We start from the raw sequence: 14,942 nt of genomic DNA, 5'->3' as shown, positions 1-14,942 counted from the left end.
AAAAACTGGAAGTAGAGACCAGGATTTGTTTCTGTGCCCTTAGTTTGCTCAGAGTTTGCTTACCTTCCTACTCTCAAGAGGGGATGTATTTTCTTTGCTTTTCAACAAGTTAGGGAGGGATGCAACAGGAGGAGAAGGAAATTTGGAATTAATGGATTCTAGAGTGTGATAGAGCATATGGCAATTCCCAAACAGCATCCATCACTTGTGCTTCCCATAGGAGCCTCCCAGCTGCAGCAGCAACCCATGGAGAACTATGGATAATCAGCCTTAAGCATGCTGCGGCAAAGGAAAGCCTGGGTAGGGCAAAGGAATTCCCTGGCATTTGCAGGTAAGTACAAGGATGTGGGGGTGGAAATGAGGCTGAGCTTGTCTCCAGGCTGACAATTTGATGGAAAGAGATGCTTTGACACTTGGCTTTTGCTGCATCACTCCCCAGTGAACTAGTTACTAAGGTTTCCTTTAATGAAGGCATTCAGAGTCCAGAGATTAGGCAAGAGAGACATGGGAAAGGATGGGAGGGGCACACCAGACCACTTGGAAAAACGACAAGGCTGAAGCTTACACAGATATTGCAATCCTGAAATATCCCAAGGAACAGCAGCAACAAGAAGGAAAGGGACTTTTTGAAAGAGCAGGTAGTGCCAGGATAAGGGAGAATAGCTTCCCACTGACAAGAGCATAGGGTTGGACAGGATATTGGGAGGAAATTCTTCCCTGTGAGGATGGGAAGGCACTGGCACAGATCAAGCCCAGAGAAGCTGTGGCTGCTCCATCCCTGGAAGTGTCCAAGGCCAGGCTGGACAGAGCTTGAAGGAATCTGGGATGGTGGAAGGTGTCCCTGCCTGTAGCAGGGTGTGGAACGAGATGACCCTAAAGGACCCTTCCAACCCAAATAATTCTAGGATTCTCTGACTCTATAAAATACCAGATCTATTAAATACCACCCCTTTACACAGAATTGCCTGTTACAAATTTAAATAGGTTCTGTACAAAGCTGCCATGTGACAGCTATGCCAACAACACCCTAAAACATGCCTATAAGTAGTTTGAAAAACCAAGTCAAAAATATTCCGGGACAGCTTTTGCAGTCGTGTTTATAGAAAAAGCACAAGCTTTGCCAATCAAGGTTTTTTAAAAAAATAACCCACACAAGCCCTGCTCATCTGATTTTTCATATATGCAAAATGCAAACTCGATTCCTTCGTGGCAGAAGGCTGAGTCTGGTAAAATATCAATCACATGTCACTTTGCTCAGATAGCTCTGGCACCCTTCCTGTTCCACGGGCAAAATGGAATAACAAATTATTCCCAAGGCTTTATTTTGAAGAACAAGGTGTAAGGTTTTTCTATAGTAAATATTAAAGCTCTTCTATATATTATAATCACACCCTTCCACGACTGCTTTAGGAGCTTCCTTCAAGCTGCTGAGCTTAAATAATTCAAGCTGCGCCGTGATTCTGTGTTCTACACGTGCGGCTGCAAACTGTGCTGCCTGTGGGAATTTCAAGGGCAGGTGCATCCCTGCCAGCTCCTCTCCATGTCACGGAGCTGTCACTGCCATCCTATCTCTGGATGTGGATTCCCCTTCTCCTCCCTCGGGTACCTCTCTCCCACAAAGGTCTCCACTCAACTCTGCCTGCCAGGGAACTGTGGGCACAGCACCCTCAGGATCCAAAGACAACACATTCCTACTCCACAAGTTCAAAAGTGGCTTTAGGGGAGATAAAAGAAATGCAAGAAATTCAGGGAAGGGCAAGGCATTCCTTCTACATGACATTAAACTAAGTGTTTGATTTAAACATTTTTTTTTCCTTTAAATAATCTTCATCTTATTTTCCTCACCTCAATGTCCCTCAAAACTGCATCTGCCCCACCTCAGTGACCAAATCCTTCACACTATGGTTCCAAGTAGGGACTCTAGGAATTATCATCTCTGAGGAGTGCAAAAGGCAGCCTGAATTTGAAAATGTAACAGACATGCATGTTTATAACCTCGACTTAAATTCACAGAAGCTTTAAACCCAAGCAGGCAAAACTAAGTTCTGTTAAAAAACAAGTTCATGTAATATTTTCGAGGATTCTTGTGTTCTGACTCATCTCCAGTTGAAATACACTGACCAGAACTAGCTCTTCAGACTAAAACTGCTACCTGAATTATTTTCAGTTCTAGAATAAGTACTTCAGACAGTATCATCTTACATTTGGAAATACCTTCTGTTTCTATATGGTTTAAAAAGGAATAGCGCACCACTTCACCCTCAGCTGGGTTGCAAGTTTTCCATACAGCAAAACAGCTCTCTGGGATTTCCTTCATCAAAGGTTTTGATTCCTCTTTCTATTCAAAGCTAACAGACATTTCAAAAGAAAACAGACTTTCTACTTCTTTATTCTCACTTTCTGATCATCACTTGAAACACCAGCTTTAACCCCACACGTTCCCAGCTGAGGACAAAGGTGACAGAGGATGAGTTATGCTGAGCATTTTTCCATTTGAGAGTTTCAATCCCAATCCAAAATTCAAGTCAAAGAAAGACTTTACAGAACTCTTGCATTCCCAGTGCAATTCCTGGAAACCAAACCCTCTCCTTCCCTGATGTCTTGTAAACCACAGTGCTGCACTGAATGCTGAGCAGAGCTTAAATCCAGAGCCAACCTTAGTGGATTTGAACTAGAATCAGAGAATCTAATTCTTCCCTGTGAGGGTGGTGAGGCCCTGGCACAGGTTGGTGGAAGGTGTCCCTGCCCATGACAGGGGGTGGAAATGGATAAGTTTTAAGGTCCCTTGCCACCCAAAATATTCTGGCATTCCATGAATCATAGAACGGTTTGGGAACTCCTGGAATAAAAGTCTAGATGTGGCTTGAAAATACACAATTTTTTTTTTCCCTTCACAAAATACAGGACCAATCACCACCACAAATACAGGTGTATATTCACGCATCTTCTGGTGACATGGTTTTAGCCAAGGCAGAACTGCCAAACCTACCTAAACCGGCTTTAAACCCTTTCCTCCCTCTCATTAGTGCCAGAGACAGTTTTTACAAATCAGTAACTCACAAAGTAAGTGAAGAAGTTCCACTTAAAATTTCACAACTCAACTGGTTTCAGGTACTAGGTCAGTTAGAGGAAATGTAGCACCGCTGAATTGTGCTGCAACAGCTGACATCTCCAAGGAGAACCAGTTCCTTAATTCCTAGGGTGTTAGCAGAAGAATCATTTAAATTTGGGTCCAATTGGATCATTTAAGCCCAGGAAGCAGGGGACTCAGTGTTGCCAAAGGTCCTGAGTTGACCCAGAGGAGCGTTTCTAGGAACCAGCAGCTGGCACAGATCAGAAATCTGGTGAGGGAAAACTCAAGCAGAAGCTGGATGTTGTAACATGTTAAAATCCCAGGAACCACAAGCCAAACATAGGCAATTCAGCCACTTTAGACAAGGAGAAACCCAGCTTGCTGGAACACTGCTTCCATGAGAGCCCGTTTAACTCCCATTAGGAGCTGCCCCAGCTCTTTCATCCTTTACCCACATCGTTAGAGGTGTGTTTAAACACACACCTTTGCTTGTGCCCCAGGTTTGATCAGTCAAGGCAACAAATAGCACCTTTAAACAGACTGGACAGGGTTTGCAGCCCGTGCTGGGAGTGATCTGGTTTATATGCACTCATTAAGGTGCATTTATCGACCCACACGGGCGTGATGCCGCTTGGCCATTCGGAAAGGCAGCAATTAAACACGCTCAGCTCTCCTAGCCAGGGCTAGGATCAGACTTCTTCAATAAGGTGGGTCTTACAGACTCCATCACATTGAAATATTGCTTGGATTTCACTGCACCTTGCACAGCCAGGAAGGAAATAAGAGTATCAGGAATGGTTAAGAACAGTGACTAAGTAACAGCCTTGGTCCCAAGAGCTCTTGGTTGAATTCTGGGGGGATGCTGAATGCTTCTATTCTCCCAGCAGTGCAGGTCACCATGGAGCCAGTGGGAACTCCAGAGGATAAAACATCAGCTCTCTGGCAAAGGAGCCTAATTACAACTTCCTCTGGGGAACCACAAAGCTTTTAAATAGTGCAGCCTAGTTTTATGGAAATGCCACAGGTGCTCCAAATAATTTTCAGGAAGATCCCTTGAAGTCAGGCTGTGGCTTCAAAACATCCAGGTGTGCTGAGTAGCAGGGAGAAGAGTCCTACAAGTACTGTTCTTCCAAATGATGCTCTGATACTGCAAAACCACCCCGCATATGCTTCCTCCAGCCTTGAGGAGAATATTCATCGTAGGGCAGAAAACAGCAAAACTTTTGAGGAACTCCTAGCACTGACAAGCAGAGAAACAAAAAAAGAATCAGAATCATCCCCTTCATTATCAGCTACAGGATTTGAGAACATTGACTGCACATTGAGGTGTTCAATACTGTGGATTATAGGGATGGGGAAGGGAAAACTGCCCTCATCCATCCCAGTCACCTGCACAGAACCACAAGGGTAAAAGATGCACATGGTTCAGAGAGCCAGGCTCCAAGGAATGGGGCACAAGGAGACAATGTGTGAAGCCAGACCATGGGGAATGCGAGTGGAGCAGCGATCCCAGAGGGATTCCTGAGCTGCACGAGCTGCCAGCTGAAGCAGAGCCAAAGTGGCAGCGGGAGACGCTCACAGCTACCGGTCGAATGTCGGGAGAGCTGGTAGGAAGTTTCTAGGAGCTGCTGGAAGATCCAAGCAAGCTGCAGCAAGCTCTGCTTTCCCAGGCTGTGCCCAGATTGGAAGGGTTAACAGCTGATAAGGAGGAATGTGCTGCAAAGCCCCCCCAAGCAGGCAGAACCCCCTGCTATCCCACAGTTCGGCCCAAGGACAATTCCCAGTGCCCGGGCCCAGCACACACCTCCCTTTGGCCAGTTTTGCTGCTGGCAGTCCAAATCTCAGGAGATTTGATCCAAAGAGGATCCGATGCTGGACAACAGCTGCAAAGAGCTCAGAGCTGAGGAGTTTCTGTCTCAGATTGCAGTTACAGTGCACAAGGAGAGATGTATCCACGCAGGATATCCCCAGACACTAGAATTTCAGCTACAGCTATTTGTCACAGTAAAACATTTTAAGGCAGCAGCATTCTTCAAAGTAAAATGACAGATAATATCCCATTTTAGAGATCCAAAGCTAGCTCCTCGCTCTTCATTTCAATAACTAAGATAAACATTTTATTTAACAGCTGTATTAGCAGGTAGAAACATGCTTTGCTTCAGAAAGCCAGGCAGACTTACAGTCCCGGCTTTCTGCGGCATTTAAACTCTCAGTTCAAGTTGAATTCCTGGAAATGGGGCGGGGGAACCCTCATTTCTTCTGAACAGAAACCAAGCACAAAGTCCACGTTTGAGTCTCCAGCTCTGCTGCTTCCTACCCGGCTTACACCTTTGCCCCACACATGGGAGCACCGGCAGAGCTGAGTGACACTTCCTAGAGGATGCCACAACTTCTGTCAGGTCTCTGCTCGGGTTGACATAGGGTCTGCAAAAGGAACAGACCCCAAATTACCTCTGGGGCCTCCTGCTCAGTGTCACCTCACAGCTTTCCTTCCAGGCCTCTACTCGAGCTGGGCTGTGCCTGGAAGTTCTCACACCTCTGGTGAAGGATGAGCCTTTAGGGAGCCACAGCACCTGCAGCTTATCTGAGGGATCAGGAGCAAATATCCGAATATTCACCAACTTTCCTGCTCCCCAGGCAAGGTCTGTCACAGTTACTGCCCTCCAAACACAAGCACATCAGTGTGCAGCATTAAGATGTTTTATCCTGGAATGATTTGGGAGGGCAGGGACCCTAGTGATCATCCCATTCCAACCCCCATAGGCAGGGACACCTTCCACCGGCCTAGGCTGCTCCAAGACTCATCCAACCTGGCCCTTTCAACTTGACAGGGACACTGGTCCTCAATTTATCCAAACACTTTCCATTTATATTTTCGTGGGGGTCTAAATACACATATGATGACTCCTTTGGGTCTATTCACGGCTTGCTTTGTTCAGCTGAGGGCTGGACAGGTTTTTATATGGCTGCATGAGCTCTCCAGCCTGAGAGAAAGAAAATTAGGACCTCACTACCCAAACCCATGATTTCAAGCATTGCAAGTGGCTGCCCAGGACAGTGGTGGAGTCACCATTCCTAGAGGTGTCCAAGGAATGACTGGACATGGCACTCAGTGCTCTGCTCTGGTTGACAAGCCGGTGATCAACCACAGGTAGACCCTGATGATCCTGGAGGTCTTTTCCAACCTAAATGATTTTGGGATCTACATAAGAAAGTGCAGAGCTCTACGAGCTGGACTGAGGCCTCACAGAAGCACCTGAAGCCACCTTCCTTGAGGCCACTTTCCTTTCTTATTTTTAAATTCACTGTGTTTGTTTTACACATAACACAGGCTACTCCAAGATCAACCATTTGACCCTCAAGGCTTCCAGACACTGCTCTATATAGGGTTATTACAGTGAACTGGGGCTTAATTATATTTAAATAGTGAAAAGTCAAAGTGCTGCTGCTGCGCTAGCCTCCCTGCCCCTCCATGATCCATTTCTCCCCACTGCCTCCCATGGTTTCCTTGGAAACATATGCAAGCTTAAATTGGATTGACATTCACTTAGTGGACAGATGGAGTTTGGAACAGCCCAGCGCCTGAAATTCAAGGCCGAGCCTTGGGATATGTCACGTTATCAATACAAAAAACAGCCCCCGAGCTTTGTGGGAAGGGGAAGGATCACCTAATTATTCAGTAACGAGCTCTGAGGTGGCATCTCAGGAAGGTCAGCGCTCACCCATTGTTTCTGATGAAAGCAGCGGGCTGAGCACGCGACCAGTTTTGTTGGGAGGGAAGGATTTAATTTTTGTTAAGCGCTGGGAAAACAGGGGAGTTCTTAAGCTCATTAGTGGTTTCAGGCAGGAGAACTGCAGCAGATCACATGTGGGCTGAGCACAGACAGCGATGCTCCATTCGCACTGTAATTAAGCTACTTGCATCCAAAACTTCATCCCTAGGCTGAAGTTATTCCTGGTAACTGATCCTGACCCACAGACACAGAGAGGGACAGGGTTTGTACCACTCCTCTACAGCCCCAGAGGTGGCAGGACTGCACTTCCAGCAAAGCTGGCAATTTATTCTCAAGTGGAAATTATTCCCTGGGTCCTCTTCCACTATATCAGAATAAACAGAACCGTGAAGAAATGAAAATGAAAACAGCTTTTGTTTTTTTTTTTTTGAAGGTTGGCTAAACATTGCTTCCCAACCACCCTATCTACCCTAACAGGACTAGAAAGGATTCGCCTCTTTCCAACCAAAACACAAGGAGGACAGTAGAAATGCCACATAACTACATCCCTAGAGATCCCTGATGAAATCCAGCATCTAGGAAGGACAAGATGACAGAGTTCTTGGGAAGGAACACGGGGGCAGCCAGCAGGCACTGCATATTCCCCCTCACCAGGAGCTCTGCCCACCACATGCTTGGTTATTGCAGGGGCCATTTCCAGGTAATCACCACCTCCAGGAATTAGGGACATGTCACAGAGTCAGGGTTACCAAGTAATTTTTAAGGAATAAATCCCCAAAATGCCTGGTTTGCTTCTGTTGCTTGTGCCATTTGCTGAAACCTAAGGAATTCCCGGGTTGGGATTTACCTGCCCAACTCGGCATTTCCGTATCTGTTCTGACACCTGGCATTTGGCCAGGATTTTAATAAAATCTCTTTTTTCTCTGTCTACACGTGATTATAGCTGCCAAATCCTTTTCCTTTACTATCCTGCTCACCTTGGAGAGAGCTGCTCTGTCTCCTTACTCTAAACCATCTCCAACCTTGAATCCTTCCACTGACTTTGGCTGAGCTGAACAAAGGAACAAACCCAAACATGCCTCTTGCATCTGTTTCTTACGAGTTTTTTATTCATTAAAAATAAACCTCCTGCTGCCCACTAGTTCCCTCCACAAGCCTGCACTTTCCTGCTTTCTCTCCCTCCAAACCATTCATATTTATCAATATGTGATTATTGCAGCTTAATCCTCATTGCCTGCATTTCCCCCGGCGCCTCTCCATCCTCCCTCAGCAGAGACCTCGATGCTCCTCTCCACCCCGCCTCAAATCCTGCTCTTTTTCCACAGAATTCCCAACCCTGAGCCAGAGAGAACACGCTCAACCGGCCAAATGCCCTAGCAGAAGCAGCGCTCCCGAAGGGATTTCAGGGACGTGGCCCCGGTCCGTTTCCCGTTAGGATGCTCGTTAGTTCACCGAACTCTCCCGGCGAGGATGTGGAACCGGGAGCGCGGGGGTGCTCCCAGCTCCAGCCGCATCCGCCGGCGGCCGCGCTCCCCGCGGCTCCTCCGCCCGCTCCCTCCTGCCCCCGAAACTCAGCTCGGCTCAGCCACCCTTCCCTCGCATCCCGGAACTGCCCACTGCTCTCCCTCGCTGTCGATTTAAGCCTGTTCCAGGTATTCCGCACGCACCCGGAGACACAATGAAGACGAGCACCGGATAATGCTGTGCTGCGGGAAGGCTGGCTGAAGCTCCCGATTTTCCGTGCTTCCCACAGGCCACAGGCAGGAACAATAGAAGGCCAGGCACGGTGTAAGTAGGAAGCAATGCCTGGGATCTCGATGCTTCCCTAGCACTGAGATTTTATTTCAAGGATGATAATTCAGACACTGAAGAATCAGCTGCCAGCAAAGCAGTTTTATTCCAATCAATGAGAGGAAAACGTCTGCTTTTTATTTCTAAAAGCCTCGTAAATAATTTGAAATATTGAGATACAGGCAGCCTCTAAAAGCCAAGATCTTTCATTAAAAAAAAAAAATCAAGGCTGCTGAGCTGTAGAGTTTCAAAGCTGAGCATGAGAAAGCCCTTCAAAAACTGCTGGAAGAACAATGGGTGCCAGTGAGCGCTCCTGTGATGTGCCTTACAAAGGGGGAAAACCTAAAAATCATCATTTTCTTTAGTCATACCTTTGTTTAGGAGAACTGGGACACGAGGAATGCAGCACCCGGCAGCTGAGCCCAAGCATCATCTTATTCCTGAGCACCACGCATTTAACACAAATCCCACCCGCTCTCCACGTGCCTTTTCCCGGAGCGCTTCTGTCCGCAACAGGGCAGCGCCCAGGGAATACAGCAGGAGAAAATTCCCACCTGGGCTGCATCCCCTTCTCTGGCAGAGGAAGGAGGGAGCCACGAGACACACGGATCCCAAAGCCTCCTTGCTCCCAGCATCACCGTGCCGGCTGTGCCATCCCATGGGATGAGCTGACACCCTGCCAGTGCCACCAGACTCGTGTCACGGTGCCTGGCTGCACGTGTGACAGCAAACACCCCTCAAAATCCCGTGCTGCCAAGTCTCCAAAAGCACTGGGAATTTTAAACGGTGAAGGAAGGAGAATGACAAACCGAGGGATTCCAAGCAGGCTCAGACAGGGTCCGGCCAAACATCTCTCCTGAAAATGCACCTCTAATCTAAGTCAGAGCTGCTACAAGAGGTGATAAAAGCGGCATTCCCGACCGTGCCACGTGGGAAAAGCGCAGCGGCAGGGCCCTGAGCACGGCGCGCTCCCGGGGAGTGACACACATTCCCTCCCCATTTAACAGTGTTTATTTAGCTGCACGCTACCGGCACGGCTCAGACCCCAGCGGGGACTGCCCGGTGCCACCAGGCGCGCAGGGCGTTCCATCGCTCATTCCCACACGCTTTGATTCAAGGAAAGACACATCCACGCCTTCCCCCGTCATCAACCAGCAAGAACCCAGCACTGCCAAATGAGAGCATCACTCACAAATCAGGCCAAAATCAACAGCGTCCCCTGAATTATTTTTGACCCATGTGGAGTTAATAACCACCCGCCCTCTATGGAAGATGTCCTGAAATTTCATGTATATCAATAAGTAGCAGATTGAAGGGAAAACAACTGCTCCTCCAGGGCAGCCATCCTCATTTTCAGCTGCTTTTCTCCAGAAGCAGAGCAGCACTGCCATCCCCACTGAGGGATTTCCACTAAGATTTAAATCAAATTATTCTTTGGAAATTATACAATTATAATTTTGAGAGACCAGAGATTTCACAAAGAGGTTCAGGTTCACTTCCCTCAGCTGACTGCACTTCTTATATCCTGCCAGCTCTCCATACTCTGATTTTATAGGGGTTTCACCCACATGGCCAGAGAAAAAGTAACTTGGAACAGATCAATTAAACCCCAATGGCACAAATATTGACAGGGCCCAAATGAGTTGATTTTAAACCAGATTTATATTTGTTTTTCTTAATGATACCCTTGGCTTCTCTTTTTAGTAACTTCAGTCCCTCATTTCACTTTAATGCATGATAAAGTTTTCCAGTGTCTTGTTCTCCTAATGGAAGGGGTTTTTTTATTAATATGAAATATTACTGTGACTCTATTCTATTTTATTTATAATAAAGCTCCATGCTAAAATAGCAAATCTGGGCAATAACTGGACAAAGTTATGACATTGTCCCATACAATCTTGTTTCTTTCTGTCTTAAAAGACATAAAACCAGTAGTATCAAATTTAAGTGTGTTTTCCCCATTTCAAGGATATCAGGTGCCAGTACAAGTGTGAAAGCACAGAGAGTTAAATTGTGATGGTCTTCTTACAGGCAACTCATTCACTGAGAACAACAATCTAGCCACAAATTTCAATATTTTCTGCCATTAAATCCATGTCTTTGGTCTCAATAAAAGAGGAGCTGCCATGCTGGACAGCTGTGATCATGGCTGAAGGACCCAAAGCCTCCAGTCCTCATGCAGAAGCACAAGGAACAATTCCTTCTGAGCATCCTCCACAAAACATCCCCTGTTCTTCCCTTTAAACACTGTCTGTATCCAAAACTGCAACGTCTTCCAGACTTCACACTTGGAGAATAGCTCAAGACAGCCCAAATCTGCAGCTGGGAATATAACCAGCTCACCTATGAGCTGCTGGAAACAGGCACATAAATCATCACTCACACTGTGAGTTCAAGCAGGAGAGCAAACCAGACGGTCAGAGCTCTCGGATGGGGAAATCCCCCGGGATCGAAGCACATCCCTCTCTGTCACAGCCCAGCCACCCCAGCCCCTGCCAGCTCACAGCTTGTGTTTGAAGCGATTTTCAGATTTATGGCTTCTCTGGGCTGCTTATTTTTGGTTGGTTTTTTTTCCCCCCCTGTATTTCCCAGTCATCTGAACACTGCTCCATTTATTATTATCAACATGAGAGTTATGACTTGGTTCAGCCGGTTGGGTGTGACACCGAGGCTGTTCTGCTGCTGCTTCCACGAGTTGTATCCCCTGGTTAACTGAGATCCCAGGACCAATGAGCTTGGAAAAGAACTCTGAGATCATCGAGTCCAACCTGTGACCAACCACCACCTTGTCACCCAGCCCAGAGCACTGAATGGCACACCCAGTCCTTCCTTAAGCACCTGCAGGGATGGGCATTCCACCACCTCCCTGCTGTCAGCCCCTTCCAGTGCCTGACAACCCTTTACAGGAAGAAATCCCTTCTGATGTCCAAATGGAGACAACTAACTGGGAGATGGGGCAAAATAAGCCCCACACTGGATGTGATATTTGCACATCCAAGCATACCTTCCTGTTTTTGCAGAGCCAGATCTCATCATTCATTCATTTGCTTGTGATCTGAACATGACGCCAAGCAGCGAGCATGCCTTTGCCTACCACTCCTAATTATTTTTCAATTGTTTACTTTGGACAGATTTGCTGCTAAGGGCTTATTTTTAGTGCTGCAGCAGCATTAGAAAAGCTTTTGCTGAAGGGTGGATTTCCCCCCAAATCACGGCCAGGCTCTCCCTAAATCGGATCTCCACAGACTGCACCGGCACACGTGTCCCACAGAGCCTTCGAGTCACACAACAGCGATTAACACCACCACAGCAAACAAAATTCACCTGCATCACCTAAAACACAACAAGTTCCACCTCAACAGGAGGAAGAACTTTCCATTGAGTGTGGCAGAGCACAGGAACAGGCTGCTCAGGCTGTCTCCCTCTCTGGAGGCATTCCAAACCCACCTGGACACATTTCTGTGTCACCTGCTCTAGGTGAGGATGGTCTCCAGAGGCCCTTCCAACCCCAACTGTCCCGTGATACTGGTTAAAAAGCCAAATAAACACTGAGGCTTCCAGAGTGGAAACGGAAAGGTGATGCAGACGAACTGGCAAGAAGGACAGAGTACCGACACTTAACTGAATGATTCAGTTGGATGAGAACATGTCAGTGACCTCCAAAATAACATTTCTGCCTCAAGACACAAGGGTGTGACTTTTTTTCCCCCAAACCCCACATTTCTAAGTTGCATCTTATTGTTCTGTGCAACTGTCACCATCAACCCCCAGCAAACAAAGCATCCAGAAAGGATCCACTGGCACAAAGTTCAGGGAATTATTTTTCCTTGCAGGCTTGGCGTTTTCCAGCTGATTTTACACCTATCAGTAGCACTACACTTCTCTGCTCTGCTCCAGCTGGAAAGCAGTTGGAAATGCTGCACTGAGTTCATGAGCAAAACAAACAGAAATCAATGTTTAAATCCAAAACATCCTGGTAAATCACACTAATGCACAATTTCCTATCACCAGCAAACATTTAGACAGCTCCAGCTGAAGCTTGAGAACGATTCAGGTAGCCAGGACATGACAAACGTGAAGGATGGCCCGGGATGAATATGTGAGCAGGATATTTCTGTTAAAGCGATCAGCAGCGTGCTGGTATTTAAATCACATTAAGATTTCAAAAGCATCAGTCTATCACGCAGCTCGTGTCACTCTTTCTCACAACCACGAGGACCAGAAGCCTTAAAATAAAACCCCGAGCCCCCCAGAACACCAGAGAGCCCCTCAGCGTGGAGCAAGCACTCGCTAATTGTGGCAAACTGATGGACAGATCAATTAACCAGGCAAGCAAAAGCCCGGCAAAGCCTCTCGCTTTGAGGTTCGCCTGCTCCTGACAATGATGACTTCAGATGGAGAGCGAGCACGAGGGGCAGCTGGATTCTTTAAAACAAAACACAACCAGAACCTCTTTCAGATAAGCATTTTGTGGAAAGAGAGAGGGGAGGGGGAGAGGCAAATAGAATAGATCCCAAATGCTCGTATTTTTTAAGTTTTCATGGCTGCTCTTGTGAAAGAGAGGGGGTTCCTGTGTCTCCCTGTGCCGGGGCAGGGAAAGGGACATCGGGGTGTGGGTATCCCCGCACTGGGGCTGGCTGTCGAGCAGGAGCCCGGGGAGCACTTGCTAGTCTTCCCGAGATCTGCCCAGTCACATGTGCTGGCTCCTGCGCCTTATAGAAGCAGCTGGAAAAGAGGGAGCCAGCGGAGCTGCCTCCATTAGGAGCCACCGCTACACAAAAGGAGAAGAGGAAACAAGCCGTCGGCCACCGGAGCAGCCGGCAGGAAAGGAGAGATGTCCAGAGCCACGGGGAGCGCACGGCAAGTGGGAAAAATCACGATGGAAATGAAAACTGCTGTGCTGTCCCCCAAAGAGGCTCGATGGTACCTGCTTGACAGAGACACGGGGCGCACAGCCCGCCCGGCATCACATCCTGCAAACCATCGGGAACTCGACGCACTCAACCGCTCAGCCCTCAGGGGAGGGGCTCATGGCCCCGCTCGGGCGTGGGGAGCCCCAAAACGCCAACCCCAGCCAGCCCGTCCTGTGCCAACTCCCGGCCGGGCAGCGCCGGTTCAGCTCCGAGATCCGGAGGGGCCGAGGACAGCGACGGCTTTCCCTGGGAATCGCCCCCGATCCGGCGATGCCGAGGCGAGCAGCCCCTGGGGCGAGGAGCCCCCCGGGACCGCGAGCCCCGCAACTCCCCCGGGCCCCCCCCGCCCGGCCCCGCCGCCTTTGTGCTGCCCGAGCGGCAGGGGCGGAGGAGCCCGGGGGGGTTCGGCGGGGCCGATCCGGCCTCGCACCGGTGGGACCGCGCGGGGTAACGGCGGCCCGGCCCGGCCCACCCGCCACCGAGCCCGCCGTGCCCTCCCGGCGCTTCCCCGCCGCCGCGGGAAGTTCCCGGTGGCCCCACGTACCCCCCGCCCCCCAAACCCCGGGGCGGCGGCACCTGCTCCCGGCCCGGCGGAGTTCCCGGGGGCGGAGGGACGAGCCGGCGCCGCGAGGACCGCGTGTGGACTCACCGGGAGGCTGCCGCAGGCCCCGGGGGGGAGAAATCCAGCGGCGGGAGCGCCGCGAGTCCCGAGCTCCGCGCTGCTGCTGCGTCAGCGCCGCCGCCTCCTCGGCTGCGGGATGGGGACGAGGCGCCACCGCCGCCGCCCGCCCCTGGCCGCGGGGCGTCGCGGAGCGGGCGGGCGGAGGCCGGAGCGGGCGGCGGAGGGGCCGGGAGGGGCGGAGGAGGGGGCGGAGAAGGGACCGGAGGAGGGACCGGGGGCGCCGCCGCCGCCGCGAACTCCCCGCAAGCCGCGAGCGCCTCCGGCCTCCTTCCTGCTTCCTCGTCCGCAGCCAATCGCCGCCCGCCGCCCGCCGCTCGCCCCGCCGCGCCGGCCAATCACGGCCGCCTCTCCCCGCCGCCGCCGGCCAATCGCCGCCGCGCCCGCCCCCGCCCCGAGCCCCCCTCGGCGCCCCCCCACTCCCCTCACGGAGCCCCCCACTCTGCTACCCCTCTCCAGTGGCGCGGGATAACCGGGAAAACCGGGATAACCGCTCCGCCGGAGCTCTGGGGTAGCCCCCGGTGGCCGCGATTCCCTCACAGGACGGGGGCGTGAGGCGGCCTCGCGCGCCACTCAGGGCGCCCCCCGTGGGTCCCTCAGAGGCGCCCGAGGCGCCCTCACACCTCGCGGGTGTGCCCGGCGCATCCCGGGGGCGGTCCCACTCACACCGAGCCCTGCATCCAAACTCGGGGAAAGTTGTGTGTCCCAGGGGTCCGGTGGGAGCTCCGCTGAGAGCTGCCAGGGAGGAGAGG

General features: G+C 50.3%; 1 protein-coding gene across 2 annotated transcripts in view; it reads right to left on the bottom strand.

The window, feature by feature from the left end:
• Positions 1 to 14,369, bottom strand: part of BAHD1 (bromo adjacent homology domain containing 1) — a 35,305-nt gene extending 20,936 nt beyond the window's left edge. Inside the window, exon 1 of one of the 2 annotated variants that reach the window (XM_036384542.2) lies at positions 14,161 to 14,369. The gene's annotated coding sequence lies outside the window, so the exon portion shown is untranslated. The remainder of the gene's footprint in view (positions 1 to 14,160) is intronic. The other variant, XM_036384543.2, reaches the window with a different exon arrangement.
• Between the last annotated feature and the right edge of the window lie 573 nt (positions 14,370 to 14,942).

Source organism: Molothrus ater, chromosome 6 (assembly GCF_012460135.2).
Source record: "Molothrus ater isolate BHLD 08-10-18 breed brown headed cowbird chromosome 6, BPBGC_Mater_1.1, whole genome shotgun sequence".
NCBI classification, from domain to species: domain Eukaryota; kingdom Metazoa; phylum Chordata; class Aves; order Passeriformes; family Icteridae; genus Molothrus; species Molothrus ater.
Note: the sequence above shows the minus strand (reverse complement) of the source record. Positions and strands in the feature narration are given on the sequence as shown.